At 42.6% G+C, this 17,383-nt stretch overlaps 1 protein-coding gene and 1 non-coding gene across 4 annotated transcripts in view; one reads left to right on the top strand and one right to left on the bottom strand.

Moving 5' to 3' along the window:
- Khdrbs3 (KH RNA binding domain containing, signal transduction associated 3) overlaps nucleotides 1-17,383 on the bottom strand; it is a 170,813-nt gene that overhangs the window by 134,723 nt on the left and 18,707 nt on the right. The gene's annotated exons all lie outside the window — the stretch shown is intronic.
- On the top strand, nucleotides 1,852-1,923 carry Trnad-guc. The gene has a single exon. It is a non-coding gene; the product is annotated as a tRNA-Asp (tRNA).

Raw genomic sequence — 17,383 nt, 5'->3', positions numbered from 1 at the left:
AAAAATACTTCCACACTCCAACTTTTCCACTTTCTAACAGGAAGGAGCAGCAAACTATACTTTGCAGATCACAGAGGCTGTCCCTGTAGAGGGTCAACCACACCTCCAATCCTACCTGGTACCTTCATGATGCTAAACTCAGCGGCCCCTCCCCTCTAGAGTCTATGAATGTCAGGATAGCCTTTGTTCCACCAGTTGCCATCGGATCCCCTATCCCAGCTTCCCCTGCTGTGGGTGACCCGGTAATTAAAGGGCCTGATCCACTTCAGAGCATCTCCTTCCTGAACCTGCAATCTTTATTACATAAAATGTATTTTTAGACAACTGATAAAACAATTATAAATCTTACTGCGGGTGAATTAAAAACCTATTTCTTCCTCTCAAATCTGTTGACTCTAGTCTGTTTCTTTCAAATGCATTCAGTGCTTCGGGAAATGATTTCTACAACTCAGAAACATTAAACTAAAAACTGCCCCAAACAAGATTCACTTGGTGACTGGGATTCTATGTGGCTTGCCAAGTGTGAAGGCCAAGGCTTACGCTTTTATGGAATCTGGCTTCAATGCCTGATAGGTTCAAAGTCCCTAAATTCTAAGAAAGAAAACAACAGAATGAAAGACAAAGAGCTCAGAATTCAAACAGCTTTGCTTCTGTTTGTTGCATAAATTAAATGTCTGTTCAGCCAGAACTTTCTCAGACATAGCTGAAGTGCAGAAGGCAATGAGAACAGCCTTTTCTGAGGACCTACTGAAGAGCAGACAAACATTTTGGGCACTTTAAATATATATATATGAAATAAGATAAAACTAATCCACAGTCTTAATTAATCTTTGAAGGTGGCAAATGAAGGAGGGTCCTTTCCGGCACATCAGGGCTCAGAATCTTGGAACCTTAAGCAATCCCAAGGCTTGTAATCCTCTTTATTTCAGCCTTGAACTAGGCTAAGTAACCTTAACTAACCACATGTGTTCTGAGGTTCATTCTTTTCAGGCAGTATTTCTGAGCCCCCTGGCTCTCTCCAAGAGGGTCAGCCTATAGTTGAGAACAAGCCCTCTTCCTGAGAAGAGGGGGGGTGGATGTGCGCTCTCTTTCCAGACAGCTCTCTTCCAAGCAGCCTCATTTATTTCAAAACCTTCTCCCTAATCTTCCAACACTCAGACCTCTTCACCTGCTAATGAATCAAGTTCTAGTCTGTGTAACCAATGCCAACTGCTTCAGGAAACAGAGGGCCATCAAGAGACTCAGAGGGAGCAGTTAGCCTCTGCATGGAAGCTTCTTCATTACTTCTACCGCTGTATTTTAAAAATGTAGCCAAACTACCGGGTCTTGGCAAACACCGCCTCACAGTGAACTGAAGTCTTCCAGCCTGGCCTCTGCACTCCCGGCCCACCTCTTCTGGAATCTTTGCAGGCACAAGTCTGAATGTCACAGTTGTGATGTTTTTGTCCTCCGGACACAACACCTGCAGTTAAGTGAGATGCTGTATCTCAAAATAGAAAAACATGGTTTTCTGGTGTGTGTGTGTGGTGTTGGGGTGTGTGTGTGTGTGTGTGTGTGTGTGTGTGTGTGTGTGTGTAATAAAATCCCAAAGGTTAACTAACCTTAGCTGTTAAAGACTAGCAACTGTTGGGTTGGAGAGATGATTCAGCCATTAAAGGCTAGGCTCACAACCAAAAATATAAGACTACAGCCATGAACTTTATCTTAAATGCAACAAAACAACTGTTCTTATATTTCATTTCAATTTGGGGGTAGCAGAGAGGACTGCATAAAAGAGGAAAATATTTTTTTCATTTCTGTGGTATAAAAAAAAAGTCTCATTGATAAAATAAAAATCCACAGCAGCGGTCCTCCCCGTTAGTATAGTGGTGAGTATCCCCGCCTGTCACGCGGGAGACCGGGGTTCGATTCCCCGACAAGGAGACGCGCCATCTTTTAGCCGGGCCGTGGTGGCGCACGCCTTTAATCCCAGCACTCGGGAGGCAGAGCCAGGCGGATCTCTGTGAGTTCGAGGCAGCCTGGCTACCAAGTGAGTTCCAGGAAAGCGCAAAGCTACACAGAAAACCTGTCTCGAAAAAAAAAAAAAAAAAAAAAAAAAAAAAAAAATCACAGCAAATTTCTCTCCTCCTGGCAAGGTTAAAACTCAAAAAGATAAAGTAAATAAGATAAATGCACTGAAACCACTGATGTTTCCAGAGTGGAAATTAAGGACATCAAACAACTGTAGTGAAAGGAGGAACTAAGATGTGCAGGTGATAAGCCCTAACAAGAGTGTGGCTTGCTGGCTTTAGTCATATCTGAGAATTTACAACAAACAAGGAGATTATACTAAGAGATCAAGTTGCAGATGGAAAAGGGTGTGACTTGCATTTTACAGAAGAAAAAGAACACACAGCCCCGCAGATTTAATACCTCAGGGTCGGGGGTAGAAAGGCTGGGTTAGGAGCAGGTCAGATGTGGGTTTGCGTCTCAGCCCCTCAGAGCTCCAACGTTTTGGCCAAGTTACTTCATCTCTGACTCCCTCTTTAGTCAAGTGATTGTAGATAATAACATCCCTGTGTGAGACCACTGTAATGAACTGAAACAGAATGCTAATATAGGCAAGCAACGCTGACAGCCAGTAACAGGTATCACCGATTAGTACTGTCTTCACATTTCATGTATGCTCTTCGAAATAACACGGTAAGAAACAAGGCGAGAGAATGCCCTGAAGAAGCCTACATAGCTCAACCACCACTGCAACATCCACGTTCTCTGTGCCTTCCACTTCTTTTCCTTTCCAATCAGGTGTCTGCCCACAAGGATGGGTAACCAAACTGCCTATGGTTGTAAGGTCAGAGAAATCCCACACCCAGTGAGTTTCAAGAGAAAAGTGAGCAGAACCACTGCAATAGATCACACACACACACACACACACACACACACACACACACACACACACACACGATGAAAATGGTTTTAAATGCTACTGCAGAGCTCTGTCCAGGCACAGGTACTAGACTGATGCTAGACAGTATACACTGGGGGCATCCCCACATGTCCTCTCACTCCCAAATGATCTCAACAGCACGTTTACTTCTCAGTCCCTGTCCCTCCTCAGCTCCTCGGAGAACTTTAAACAGAGTATATTTTGGATGACTGAATGCATGAGTACCCTACTTATATGAAAACAGTAAAGCAGCTAACCTTTAACCATCAAGCTGGAAGTCACTTTTACCTATCTATCTACTGGTCTGACAATGCTGGAGCCTACGCCCTCTGCAGAATCCTCCCAGAGACAAGACACATTTTCTAGCACATAACTTACAGTAGGGAAGTCTAACATTAGAGAGAGAATTACAGTGCAGGGCGATGGTCAGTGTTGTGACAGGTGGGCACACAAGGCTACAGAAGATTGCATCAGGAGGGCTTTCTCCAGTTCACTCCAGGGTTAAAGGAGGAGAAAGGAAGCTCAGAGGTGTTGAAAGGCTTTCAGTACAAGAGCTGTGTGTGACCAGGCCTGGATTCACGGCTAGGACAGCTCAGCTCAGGAGGCCTCTGCTGAGGCATCCCTTAATGATAAAAAGTGCTTCTATTATCTCAAAGAAAGTGTCTTACGTACTGTCAAGGAGATTCCTGGAAAGGAGCTGTGTCTGCAGAGACAGGCTGACTGATTAGAACACAGTGATGTGGAGAAGTTGAAATGTCTCAAGTCTAGAGGCCGATTACCTTATGTCAGGCCAGCTTTAGCCCCTGAACAGCCAGCCATTCCCTGCCCTCTTCTGTGTCAGAACATCTCATGACTAATAGATAAAACCATTTGGCATCTATTTCCTTAGCAGACCCTCACTTTCCACCAACCTAAAGCTGAGCACATCATCATCACATCATCATCGGGAGGTGAAGCCATCTTGCCGTCATCACCCTTGATAATCCACGAATGTATTCTAAACGAGCCTTGGCTTATAGGTTCTGTGAACCTATAAGACTCCATGAAACTGCTTTCACTTGGAGCATGGAATTTGGGGTAATCTACATCTATGTTCATGGGTCACTCACATATGGCTCCGCAATAAATAATCTCATCTTCTCTTTAAGGTGAGGGCTGTGTTTGGCTCTGACAGTACCCAGGTTTCAGTCCCTCGGGATAGTGTAAAACAGATAGAACTGGGTGTCTGTCTGAATAGTGACCTCTGAAGCCATCTTTCCCTTCATATGCTGCTGAGAAATCACAAAGCCGGGTCCACAGGCAGCACAGGAAGGGGAGGAAGTCACAGCACTTAGTGCAGAGGACAAGACTCCTTCCATCTTATCACACAGAAGCCACAAGATAGCAACCCAGTTATGAGCAGAATGATACATTTTGAGGAGTCAGATGGAATAGCACAAAGAGAATTTCCAATTTCTACCTTTATGACCTCACATAAGCAACTTGCTCATTGGATCAGCACTTTCCTCATTTTTAAAAAGAGAAAAAAAAATAGGCTGCAATTATACTAATGTATCTGCATAAAACATGCGAGGCCCTGAGTTACTCTCCAGGACCAACAAGGAAAAAATAATAATAATTTTAAAAAGCAGGGTTTTTTTTTTTTATTTGCTTACTTTGTTGTTTTTAAGGGTTGAGGGACAATACGTACTTGACAGGTTACAGACACAGGGGAGCTCACTGCTGAGCACCTGCTGAGCAGAAGCTGAGTGGCAGGTGCTCATTAACTGCTGCTCCTTAGATGGTTAGATCGCCCTCTGACTTCATTTGTTCTTAAGTCTCCACAGGCTGTGCCTAGGGCTCACGCCTCCAGCCCAGACAAAGAGCTTTCAGGAATGTCACTTCCGATTGGTGAGAGATGCTTGTGTTAAAGGCAGTGAGTTTGAATTCCCGAAGAAGGCCAAACACTTACAACCCCTCGAAGCCTTGGCAGCACCCACAAAAACTCAGTGACAACCGAGTGGAAAGGCCACCTGGGAAGGAAGCTGCGGAGGTCCTAAGACCAGACCTTCTGTAAGAAGCTCCCTTCTCGGCCCACCCGAGGAACTTGGGGGTTGACAGCTGAACTGATCTTCTGAAGGTGCAAGAGATGCTCCGAGCCAGAGGAAGTGTCTGCATCCAACCCCAACAGTACAACGGAGCTCTAAAGGCCAGCCAGCCGTGTGAACAAATGAGCCCCGTTTCGTGGGCATCACAATACGAACAGTGAAGATGGCCCCAGTCTTCCTTTACTCCTCCCAAAGAGACAGCACCTGATCGATGTGCTCTTCGCCTGGGCTCACTTGAGGGAGCAAATGAAGAAACACAACTGTGCTGCGGTGCTGCAGTGCCTGCCGCCACAGCAGCAATGTTCCTGACGTATTATCAAAGAACACAGCAGGCCGAGGACATAAGAAGTCTTCCAGGTGCTCCAACACGCCTGCTCGTGGGCCAGGTTCTAGAAAACCTGGCCCCGTGGCTCCAAGAAGCCAACACCAAGGGGAAGGAAGTGACTGACCATTAACTGGCAATGACTCCAACAATGTCAGCCTCTGCGTTCCTGCCGCTGAAAGCCAGCAGCATGCAGCCAGCAACCCGGCCCCGAGAGACCTCTGCTGAAAGCAGGCCCAATTAGTCTGACGGCCACAAGAGTCCAAGTAAGAATCTCTGAGGTAGGACCCGCTAATCACAGAACTGCATGGGACACTTAGATTAGGATGGTTTACCATATGGAAACAGACAACGTATGTATCAAGATATGTGGATTTTAAGAATTACCATGCCTCCATGGTTTCTTGCATCTCTGGGTTCTACCCAAACCTTGAAACTTAGGAGTCTGCTCAGGTGCTCTCTTCAATTCATCATTTTCTTGCCAGGGTTCATTCATTCACTCACCCATCATTTTTTACCTATTTGCATCACCTACCTATTCACCCACATGTACACACACACACACACACACACACACACACACACACACCCCACATTTATTTTCATGAACTACCCTTTCCTCTATGTTTTCCTCTCTCGTTCCACTGTCTAACTACATCTAGGTTCATACAGTTGTAGATTAGTAGGTAAATGTGCTATTGGGCTTAAGTTAAGTACACCCCCAGCTCACTTAAGAGTCTACATCTACCTCCCTAGAAGAAAACACAAATCTCTATAGAACATGCATTTCAAAAAGAACACTTACTGGTTTAAAGCATATTTTGTAAACTAGAAAAGCATCATATATCCAAAATTGAAATATAAGTAATTTACATTTGCATCTTAGAGGTGAATCTCTAATATCTGGGACCAGCTCCTTAGAGGCAAGTTTCTGACATCTGCTGATCCCTCTCTCTCACCCTTTCAGTTACCTCTTCATCTAGTTCATGATGGCCAGATACCCTCAGGAAAAGAATCCCTGACCTTAATTTGTAAAGAAAAGACCATGGTCTATTATGACACATAATATGACTTGAAATCACACAGGACCAATGAAAACTGATCAAGGGGATAAATCTGTCTCCAGGGCAGAAACTCAGCAAGGCACAGTTTCACCTTCCTGACGGAAGGTGTCAGTCACCTCTGAAATCTTATCACAATGCTCTGGATTTGAGTGCATTCTGTGTGGTCCTAACAGCAGCCAACTGGAGGCATCTGAGAGCCATGCAGGCTGACACTCCACTGAAAGCAGTGGGAGAACACTGCTTTGTCCCCTGAAAACAAAAAGAGCTGGATCATCTACAAAGTACTGTGGAGCCACCCAGAGACCTGAGATCACAAAACGAGGAAACACAACTCTGAAGATGATAAATGTCCAAAGACAGGTGAGGCCCATGCAAGGCTTGACCTTTGGCAGAGTACTGATGTGGCAGCCATGAAGAAACAGTGAAGTGATAATGAATTGTCATACACAGAGTATGGGCTAGCGCATCAGCCTAAGGTGGGCTGGGAAACACAGCACTTCCGCTTTCTCCTCCACTTGGTCCACAGAAAAATGGACAAGATCAGAAAAACAAAGATCTTTTAGGTAGCAAGGGAAATCAGTGCCTCCTCTCATTGAAAGCAAAGCACTTGCCATTCGGCAAGACACATTGCCCTCACAATCAGTGACCTCCACTATCTGCCCTTTTCCAGTCAAAGATTGGAGATGGAGGAAGAGGTCACCTGGGGAGGGGCTGGTGATGACGGTGAGGGAAGACATCTTCTGAAACCAGTAGAGATTCTACAATGATGCAAAACATTATATCCGTGGTTCTCAACCTTCCTAATGCTGCGACCTTTTAATACACAGTTCCTCATGCCGTGGTGACTCCTGATCATAAAATTATCTTTGTTGCTACTTCATAACTGTAATTTTGCTAGTGCTATGAACTGTCACATAAATATTTGATAGGCAGATGGCCTTAGATGACCTCTGTGAAAGGGTCATTCAACCCCCAGAGGGGTCGTGACCCACAGGTTGAGAACCACTGCATTCGATGCTTCTGTAGAAAGAAGAAACCTTTCAATCCAGCAGTCTAAGCTTCCATCCGACGAAACTAACACATGAAAAGCAAATTAAGACTAAGGAAAGGGGAAAGCGGGCAGCTATCAACCAGACTACAAACCTGAGAAATGGTGAGAAAATGGGGCTAGAGAGATGGCCTCACTGCTAGGAGCACTTGCTGCTCACACGGAAGACTGGAGTTTGATTCTCAGCACCTATGTGAGGTGGCTCAGTCCCCTCCAACTCCAGCTTCAGGGGACCTGATGCCCTCTTCTGGCCTCCACGGGTACCCATACTCACATGCACATGCACACACACATATATATAAATAAAAAAAGAGAAAAAGAAAAATCAGTTGGGCATCGTGGACAGCACCTTAATCCCAGCACTTGGGAGGCTGATGTAAGAGGAATAAACATGAATTTAAGGCCAATCTAATCTACATAGTAAATCCCAGGCCAGTTTAGGCAACAGAGACGGTATTAAAAATTAAAATTAAAAAATAAAAATAAAAGTGCATACAGAAAAAGAATAAAAAATGTAGGTTACTATTCAATAAAAAATGCTGTAATTATTAATATCAGGTGAAAAATTGTGCCAGTACCTATCTTGTATTCATTTAAAAAAAAAAAAAGAAAAAGAAAAAGAATGTTATCAACAGTCTCAGACCAATAAATTTGATTATTCAAGCCAGATAGTTAATTGCCATAAAACCCACAAACTACCAAAGGCCACTTAAGATGCACGAGATAAGATGGAGAACCAGTCAGAACAGAGAACTGGGGTCAGAGATCAAGCACTCCCAGGCCTCCAGGGCTCCACCAAACCTAGAAGAGAACGCTATCAGTTCTCCACAAACTAGTCCAAAACAGAGAAGAAACACAAACGCCAAGCCCATCTTATCAGTCTGGTGCAAAATTCTGGTACACATTTTCAAAAACAGATAATAAAGCCCACCCCCATACCTATCTACCTATTTTTCCTTATGAATGTGGATGGAAATGTACCACACACAGATATTAGCAACAGGAATCTCAGGAGCTTTAAACAGAATAATACATGAGCTCAGAGGATTGAGAATTTCAGGGAGGTAACATGGTTTAACATTTGAAAACAATTCAACGGGGTTCACTACATTTAAATGACTAAAAAGAAAACTGTGGGGATCTGTAGCAATGTAGGAAAAACTTTTAACACATTAAATGCTTGAAATAATTAAAAAAAAAAAAAAAAACTCTTTGAAAAGTGAGAGAAAAAGGAAACTTCCTCAACCTGAAAAAGACCAAAGACCATCTCTGAAAATGTACAGGCGGGGCTGGGCTTACTCAGGAAAGTACTTGTGCAAATCTGGGGACCCAAGCATGATCCCCAACAGCAATCCCAGTGCCAGGGAGCTGGGGATAGCAGGACCCCAGATCCACTGGTCTAACCAACTCGGCAAGCACCAGGTGAATAGAGTTCCTGTCTCAAAACAGAAGGTAGAGAGTGATGGAGGAAGAAATCCATTGTCAACTTCTGGTCTCCACGTGTTCTACACACACACACACACACACACACACACACACACACACACACACACACACACACAGAAACCTAAGGCCACATCATAATCAACCCAAAATACTCCTATGACATGTTTTCCTTCAGAGGATAGGTCTGCACTGTGGCAGGAGTCCTACTCAGAACAGAAAGAGATGAAAATTGAATGTAAACTCAGAAAAGGCAAAACTGTCATTATTTAGATAAAATGGTCTAGAAAGTCCCAACTTATCAACAACAAAAACCTTGAGTTCAAACAGAGTGGCTGCATGTGGGAGTACTACATAGCAATTAACTGCATGGCTAATTGAGAACAAAAACATTAGAAACAGAATCATAAATAACATCACAATGGAATCAAGATATGACATCAGTATTAATTTGATAAAATGGGTATGAAGTCTATACACTAGGAACTGCAAATACTCAGGTAGAAACCTAACTACCTGAAAAGTGAAGATACACAGCAGGGCCACAGGTAAGAATGCAATACTGTTTACAAGACCTTCCTCCTCATATTCAACTATCCCAGTCAGCAATCCCTGTCAAGTGCATGGTAGACATTTATATAAATCCTAAACCAAGTCTACAGCTGAAGGGTATGTGTGAACCTAAATGAATAGAGAAGAAAATTCTGAAAGAGAACAAAGTTGAGAGACCTACACTGCAGCTGCCACCTTTCCTAAGCTCCAGAGCTGAACAGGATGGGGACTGGTTTAGGAGAGACTACAGAGCCACACACAGAGTAGCATCCAAAACTGGACAGGCCCTGGCACTGTTGACTGGGTGTTTTCTTTGAATTGCTGGGAATTAACCAGGGACTTGTTCATGCTGTGACGACGCACCTTCCAACTGAGCTACAGTTAACTAGTGTTTGGTAAACATCCAAGGCCCATTCAGTGTAGGAACGCCCATGACACAGTACTGGAACACTTAAACTTACAAACCAACAAGCTTGACCCTGAACTAAATAAGAACTACCTAGAAGTAGTTCCTACTGTTGATTTTCTTTGCTATATGTTAATTCTTAATATCAAGTTTTCTCTGAGTAAATTAGTTCCTTGGATACACAAGTATTTGATTAAAGTAAATGCAAAATGGATTAAGACTCACAACATTCGGTACAAAAGGACAAAGTGGAGTAAGTCCCACCCACCCCACAAACAGTGCTAATAGCTCTGATGCCTGCTCGGCATGTCTATGCATCAGAAGAGGCCTTCTCTCCTAATGAAGGCTTAGCAGTAATCCTTTGATACTTTTTTTGAGACAACTTTCTACCATGGCATCCAGAAATACTGTACACTGGCATCTGTTAGTCACAAAGCATTGTTTGAAAGTGGACACGAGAGGTGACGTTCAGTAACATCCAGAGTTGTTACTGCTCCATCAGGAACATTCTTAGGTGAAACCTGCTTTCTATTTTTGAAGCTCAAAGTACCTGGCAGTAAAAATAAGATCATCACTGCATGGTTTGGTGCCCCTACCCACTACCTGGTGTCTGTTAAGGAAACTGAAGTTTAACCTATAGACAAAATGAGTAAAAAAAAAAAAAAACCACCACAGAGAAAAACGCTTTAAAAATGTCGTCATCATCATCTCAGAAAACTTCATTCTAACCTGCAGGCCTGTCCCACCTGAGGGTCTGGGAAATCTGAGGGCTTCACACTTTGGTCCACACTTCATACTTTGTGAATCCATTTCTGCTGCTATCAACTATCACCAAGCTCCAAGATAATACTCTTTGCTGCCCAGATCTGATGGAACCTTGGCATGGCACACATTACCAAAGCACCCATCTTCAGTTCAAAATGGATCTCTCTACTCTCTCCCTGAACCCAACACAAACACATACATGCATGAGTGTGATTTGAAAAGAATCCAAAAATTCCAAGAGTAAACATTCCAGGCTTCTGAGTTAAAAGTGTTATCAACTTACAGATGTACACAGCAGCTTCACTTGGCCAGAGCTGTGTCATCGAGCTGTGCCTGCCTCCCTAGTCAAGATCCATCTTCTGTTCTGCCACTTAACTCTTATCTTCTTCCATCAATTACATTTTAAAAATCAGAAAATAAATCCTATTATGAACAGAAGCCCCAGAAACAAAAACTTTTTCTTAAAGTTAAAGAGAAAGCTTTATTAGTTTGGGGGTTTTTGTTTGTTTGTTTGTTTGTTTGTTTTTGTAGTCTTAATATTCTTTTATTACTTTTATCTGTAAAGGTAATTTACATTAACTCAGAAAACACTGTGACAGGACAAAAGAGAGCAGTGGTTCCTCCATCTTGTATTCTTGCTAAGGCCATTTCAGGTTTAACTAGAATTTGATCTCCTTGATGGAGAACACCAGGGGAAATGACCCAACTCCCTTCCAGGAACCTGAGGTCACGATGGCCCAGTTAACTCATCCTAGCTTCTGATAAACTGCCTGTTTGCTTTCGCAGTACCCTGCCTCCAGCTAACAGCTTATTCTAGCTTCTGTTAAACTGCTTGCTTGTGAAAACCTCCCTCTGCAGCTGCTGAGTGAAATACCAGGATGTGGTTTCTGCCTTTACAAGCTCCTTTGTCTAATGGGCTACACTTAAGTTCTCAATACCTGAGTAGAGTTCCAGTCAGATGGAATAAAGACTTTCAATTGGCTATAAACTATGTCTGAGTGGTCATCTCTGATGGGCTCCCTACAACAACACAGGTATTAATACTGTCCACACTCTACTTTCTGTACAGTTTTCTACTGAATTTCAAACTTAAGGACAAAATTGGGCTCCAAACTTGACCATGAACAGGCAGCCTGAAAACATCAAAAGTGTCTTTGGAATTGCTCAAACCTCATGATAGGATCTCCAGGCACACAGGAGGAAAGTGAGGAGCCGAAAAGGAGGAATTTGCTCTTAGGATGGCCAAACCTAGGGAGAAATCACTTCTCACTCCTGGGATATGGAATGGGATTCTCTGGCAGGAAGTCGGGGAGGGGGGGGGAGCGGTAAAACATCATTCCACATTGGAAACCCACACTTATCTGTATTTATTTAATCAAGCAGGCATCTAGAGGTCAGCCTAGAAACTAAGGAAAACCAGAAAGAAAAGAACAGAGAAAAACAAAACAAAAAAACCTTTGCTGAGTGCTTATGAGAACCAGAATATTTGGTTTCATGATCTCTTTATGGCTCCCAATCATATTTCACAGAACTAATGAGTGGCCGACTGCTGCTACACATCCAGTGTCGACTCCAGAGCTCACAGTGGCTCCCACTCTAGGAGTGTTGATGGAAATGATTTGACTTAGAACGTGGGTTACAACCTTCCTGTATAACCGGTGCAGCGGACAGTTACAATGGGTACACCAATGTTGTTCTCTAATCCCACAGAACTTTATCACTGGTCACTATAATTGGACTTTCACATAATTTTGAATGTGAAATAATATTTTTAAGCCAGACACCATGTCTACAGTCCAAGCACTCAAGAGGGCTGAAACAGGAGGATCAAGAGTTGCAGGACAGTCTACCTACACTATATCACCACATCTTGTCTCAAAAACAAACAAACAAACAAACAAAAAGCACCATCAACCACCTGGGTCAGCTGACATGTATAGAACCCTTACCCCCAAAACAACAACCTAGGGTTTGCAGAGCATGGTCAGCAAGGCAAGCACACCTGAGCAGTACAACAACCCTGGGCAGACTCCAAACTCTGAACTCACACAAACTATAGTCTTTGACAACACTGCAATTAAACTATAAGTCCATAATGGATCATAGGGCATACTTTACACTCACAGGAAGCTCAAAACCACACTGATAAATAAGCATTGGTCAAAAACAAAGTTTCATGGAAATTAAGAAATATTTTAAATTAAAAAATGAATAGAACAAAATTTATAGTACATAGCCACTAAAGGGAAACTTTTTGCTTTACCATTTTTATTAGAAATGTCTAAAATCTATAGTCTAAGACTCACCTAAAGAAACTAAAAGAGAAATCAAAAATAAATGCTAATCTAGAAGAAAGCTTATGTCAATAAAAAGATTAAGTTCCAATGAAACTTAAAACATGAAAAGACAAAAAATGAGTAAGCTGGAAGCTATTCTTTGAATTGTTCCTACTCTAAGGACAATGGAGAAGACAGGAAGGGGGGAGGAAAACATGGAAAGAAAGGAGGAGGAAAAGGAAAAGAAAGGGAAGAAAAAGGAGAAACAGAATTTACACTATCAAAAGTGAACACAAGGACAGTACCACAGACTCCCAAAACAAGAAAGAAAAGTTAGGGACACTATGCATGTAAATGCAACAACTTAGAAGAAATGAAACAAAAGCTTGACATAAAAACAAACAAACAAACAAAGCCTACCCCCCAAATCACCAATTTCTCAGAAATAAACAAGAGAATGTTTAGCAAGCTTGCAGACACATTCCATGTATTATATAACCCAGATAGCTTTACTAAAATTCTACCCCCCAGTTAAGAAATAACATTTCAATAAAATAAACACCTTCAAATGGAGACCACATTTTTCTTGGGAATCTTTGCCTACTGTCACACCCTAACCTACCACTAAGTTTGGGGGCTTGGAAACACTGTTCCTGGGTCACACTCCTTTCAGGAATTCTAGACCTCAGTGTCAAATCACAGGAACTCGTCTGTAAGCGCTGCCTAGGCTCAGGGTTCACAACCATGATTTAATCTTTACAGCTCTAGAAAGAGGGAACAGTCATTCACTGTCCTTGAACTCCTTCCTCCCTTCCACCTGCAGACCTGGCTTGGCTTTCTCTCTCTCTCTCTCTCTCTCTCTCTCTCTCTCTCTCTCTCTCTCTCTCTCTCTCTCTCTCTCTCTCTCTCTCTCTCTCTCTCTCAGAAAAGCTCAAAAGTTTCCCTTTCTCCAGGTACAATAGAGCACTCTTCTGGTACCTGGGGTAGGGGGGACAATCGATCTAGAACAAGAAAATATGAAAGTAACTCTGCACCTATAACTTAAGTCCATAATAATTAAAATAAAATCTCTACAAGAAAAGAAACATAAATCTCTGAGCAGAAGAGAAACAAAAGAAGCCCGAGCCTGCATCTGACTTTAGCTGACTTCCTTTTGGTCCAAATCATGCAGTTAGCAAATGGAAGAAGACACAAGCATGGGCTACATGGAGCAGCAGAGTTTAAGTGGCCAGAAAACAGCAAGCAGGGAGCAAAGGTTTAGGCTCAGAGACGGGGTGGCAAGGTCCACTGCACTGAAGCCTTCAACACTGGTGCCCAAAGCTGCAAAGGATAGAGCAGTACACAGTATGAAAAGGCAGAGTATGCCAGCCGGCCCACCTGAAACCCTCTGGCCAGCACCATGACAGACACGAACCTGGCTGGCTCTGTCCTCCTGAGCCTAGGGCTGAGCAAGGAGCAAGATACATACAGATACCTCGGGGAGGAGTTGGACAGAATTACCAAAGGAAACTTTACTGGCTAGACTCTGATAACAGTTTTACAACAGTCAGGATAGCCACACTATAGTCTATAGTAATATCTGGCAGGCCTCAGCATGTGGAAGATGTTCCTTCAGTGTTAGCTATGACGGAAGCTAGCTATTTGCTGAAGCTACAATAATCATGACATACCCCCTTTCTACCTCAGTTCCGCTGCCACATATATACTGTTTATGGCCTCAACCTAACACTGGTTCTTTATGATTCTGGTAATAACCAGATTCCAATCAAATAGAGTATTCACTATCAATATATATCAGCACCATCAATATATATTAACACTATCTATCTGTATTGTTTATATATATCTGCTTCCTCAATTTGTCTGTTTCCCAAACATTTCCACTGTGAAGGATAGCATAAGTTCTCAAAAGGATGTCTGGAACCAGGCTGACATTCACCATCCACGGGTTTGTCTAACCCAGAATACTGAAGTCAAACACTAATACAAACAGATAATGCCATAAATTAAGCCCCACTAAACAGTATTTTCCTAGTAACATAAATCTGGAGTAGGCATCTCTAAACTACTCTACCAAGCAGTAAGAACCATTTACAATTACAAAGCTATCTTAAAAGCTCATTAACTAAAAGAAACATGGATTCTCTTGCAGCCAACCAAGTCCACCTGATAAAGATACTTGCTTCATATTTAGCAAGAATTAATGATCTATAGCAACATATTTATGCTTTTATATAATTTCTGAGACCAGTGTGGTGATAATCTCCCTATCAGAAAACAAAAACAAACAAAAAGCATTGGAAAGTGTACAAGCAACATCAGAAAGATAGACGTAGATGATAGACAGACAGACAGATAGATGACAGACAGACAGATAAATCCACTTAAACATTTCTTTAAGACAGTGGTTCTCAACTTGTGGGTTGTAAGCACTTTGGGGGTCGAATGACCCTTTTCACGGGGATCAAATATCAGATATCCTGCATATCAGATATTTAGATTACAATTCACAACAGTACCAAAATTACAGTTATGATGTAGCAACAAAAATAATTTTATGATGGGGGGGCACTACAGCATAAGGAATTGTGTTAAAAGGTCACAGCATTAGGAAGGTTGCCATTGCTTTAAGATATGTAACCAAATAAAAATACAAGTTAAAAGTACATAACAACTTTTCATATGAAAATATCCATATGCTAGAGATATTTTCTGAAAGCTGGCATCCTACATGTCATAAGAAAATGCACGTGAAGCTATGCACATGAACACACAACACAGTAACAATTTCTGAAAATAAGCTGAATCGGAAATTCTAAATAATGTTTTAAAGATAGAATTTCTGCAGCACTGCTACAGGACAAAGTCCAATGACCTTATAAACAATCCTCTCCTAACCCTAAAGATGTCATCGTTCTGGAATTCACAGCTGTCTATTTTAGAGCCTTATGACTTTGGATGTCCTGAATCCTCTCTCTTTCCCTTCAATCTCATGAAGCTTTAAATGCATTTCTCAAGCATGCCATTCTTGTGAAGGTTCCCTGCAAACAAACCATGAGCTACATGTCCCCAAGACACCTTCCAGCACCCAGCACAACCACCATGACATTTTGACAAGGTTACACTTTTTTTTTCAGTCTTTTCTTCTTCTCTAACCATTTCCTACCTAGTGTCCATTCATTCAGTGTTGCTTATTTAACTCCTATTACAAGGGAGTAGCTGAAAAAGTACTGCATACATGGAGTTGACTGTCGGCAAGATATGCATGGTAGTGGATCGTGTCAGATGGCTAGAAAGCACTCTCTGAACCGAGTAAAGAGGGTAACTGAGGAGGAGAGGTGTTTCTGGCCACACTGTGTAGTTCTCTTACGTATGTTCAAGCAGATCACTTTTTCTAAGGCCAGGTACTATTCCCTAGTCACAGTTAAGGTCCTAGCAGTCAACATGAACAAATCGACATCAGTAAAGTAATAACAGCAATACGTAACATTTATTGAACGCTGCTACCTGTCAGGCAATAATATTTTGCACCTGGTAGCATATTTATCCTTCACCCTGAGTCCTGTAAGGTGGCTTCTTTGACTACAGCCATATTTTGAATCAAATGAGGAAATGTAGGACGAGACAGTTACTTGCCCCCAGGACACACAGCTAAGAAGCAGGGCAATGAGACAGACTAAGCTTAAGGCCTATTTCTAATCATTACACGGTAACATCTTCTAAAATGACTGGATAGTCCCAAGTGACATCAAAGCAAACTGGAATTCTCCATTTACGCTCTAAGCTACATCTGAAAGTGTTCTGAACCCAGAAACAGTCCCTGGGTCAGGAGGGAATGAGCTGGTCCTGACTGCAGTCAAACTTCAACCGTCCCTGGCAGGTCTCAAAGGCCTCTGAAGGAAGCTTAGCTGAGGGGCAGCAGGAAAGTGGACAGTGGCAGAAAGAGGCCAGAAGCAGGATACCTTCCTGCCAGGGAGCATTCATTCCAGGAAAGAACCATGAGATCCAGTGCAGGGCTCTCCTTCATATGCTTTAGAGCATCCAGTTCCAACGGCTAATCAGCATCCAAGATTCCAAAGCAAAGAAAACGCCTCATTCTTCCCACCTCAGCCGTCATGGCAACAGCCGACTCTACCACAATGTAATGGCAATTACACACCACCATGGGAACTGCAAACCACAACACAGGCACTAGTCGCAGTTGAAAGCATTTCGCTGCCATCCACTGGGCTCCAGGTCTGGGGCTGCACAACAATGTGACTACAATAATTATTGGTTTAAGAAGGTATTTCCAGACAGCCCTGACCATTGTGCTGTGTGTTTAATGTGGAGCAAGAGTTCATAAACGTAATTAGCAAGCTCCAAGCACTGGCCAGGTGCAGAGTGTTTAATTAGCACACACAGCACTTCCAGAGAGAAAACAGATCAGGGTTTGCCTTCTTTTAATGGTAAGGGGGCAGAGACAGAGAGGAAGGAGCCTGGATGTCTAAA

Source organism: Peromyscus leucopus, chromosome 20 (genome assembly GCF_004664715.2).
Source record: "Peromyscus leucopus breed LL Stock chromosome 20, UCI_PerLeu_2.1, whole genome shotgun sequence".
NCBI lineage: Eukaryota > Metazoa > Chordata > Mammalia > Rodentia > Cricetidae > Peromyscus > Peromyscus leucopus.
The sequence above is the reverse complement of the archived record's forward strand: the minus strand, read 5'-3'. Positions and strand labels throughout refer to the sequence as shown.